Raw genomic sequence first — 1414 nt, 5'->3', positions numbered from 1 at the left:
CTGGCAAGCACAAAGGCCTGAGTTCAATCCCCAAAAAAAAAAAAAAAAAAAAAAAAAATCTTTCTCTATGTCATTTTACTACCCAGAGGAAAGCATGTTTAGAATATGTCCATATGGCCTATTGCTATATATACTATTTTTTGTTATGTGGATATTTTTAATAAAAAAGCACACAAGATATGAAATCAATACATAAAAGTTAATAGCATCACTCTATACCCATAATGAATCCACTGAGCGAAATACAAGGAAAACAATTCTGTTCATAATGCTTAAAAATTAAATACCTACTTATCAACCTAATGAAAGAGGTGAAGACCTCTATAATAAAATTACAGAACTCTGGCTAAAGAAATGGAAAGAGGCATTAGAAAAATGGGAAGATGTCCCTGGTTCTTGTATAGGTAGAAATAATATTGTGTAAGTGGCCATTTACCCAAAAGAATCTGTAGATTTCATACAATCTCTATTAAAAGGCCAACATTCTTCATAGAATTACAAAAAGTAATCTTCAAATTCACATGGACTCAGAAAATGTCCAGCATAGCCAAAGCAACCCTGAGCAAAAAGAGCAAAACTTCTGATATCATGTATCAGATTTAAAGTTATAATACCAAAGTATATTTTAAAACATGCACAGGTACAGAGATGGATGTGTACACCAGCAGAGTGGAGCAGAGGACACAGAACCAAAGCCACCTGCCCACAGCCATCTGATTTTTTTTTTTAATATAGACTGCTTCATGAGTTTGTGCATCATCCTTGCACAGGGGCTATGCTAATCTTCTCTGTGTCATTCCAGTTTTAGTGGATGTGCTGCCCAACGGAGCACAGCAGTCTGATTCCTGACAAAGGGGCCAAAACCACAATGGAGAGAAAACAATTCTTCAACAAAAGTGTTGGCAGAAGATGGGACTGGATCCCCACTTCTCACCTTGTACTCAAATCAAATCAAATCAAAATGAAACCATGAGCTAGCTCTAAGTGTGGAAACTTAGACATATTAGAACAAAACACAGGGAAATGTGTAGAGCCTCAGACATGGGGAATGACTTCCTGGACAAAAATGTAAAAACGCTGAAATAATATCAGGAAGCAGTGAATGGGATTGCGTCAAATTATGAAGCTTCTGCACAGCAAAGGAAACTATCAATGGAATGAAAAGACAGCCCAGAGAATGGAAGAAAAGTTTTGCTAGCTACTCCTCTGGTAGAGGACTAGTACCTAGAATACACAAAGAACTCAATATGTTGACCCTCCAAAGTGAGTGACTCTATCAGCAAAACAGGAAAATGAACTGCACATCCACTTCTCAAAAGAAGTTCAAATGGGTACTAAGTACATGAAAAAAAGTATCTAACGTCTTTGCCATCAGGAAAATGCAAGTGAGAGCAACTCTGGCATTTCATCTTAG

General features: G+C 36.8%; 1 non-coding gene across 1 annotated transcript; it reads right to left on the bottom strand.

Moving 5' to 3' along the window:
- Positions 1-725: 725 nt before the first annotated feature.
- LOC111816557 lies at positions 726-832 on the bottom strand. The gene has a single exon (XR_002820921.1). It is a non-coding gene; the product is annotated as a U6 spliceosomal RNA (small nuclear RNA).
- Between the last annotated feature and the right edge of the window lie 582 nt (positions 833-1414).

Source organism: Octodon degus, unplaced genomic scaffold (assembly GCF_000260255.1).
Source record: "Octodon degus isolate 3935 unplaced genomic scaffold, OctDeg1.0 scaffold00034, whole genome shotgun sequence".
NCBI classification, from domain to species: Eukaryota; Metazoa; Chordata; class Mammalia; order Rodentia; family Octodontidae; genus Octodon; species Octodon degus.
This window is presented reverse-complemented; position numbering and strand designations above follow the sequence as displayed.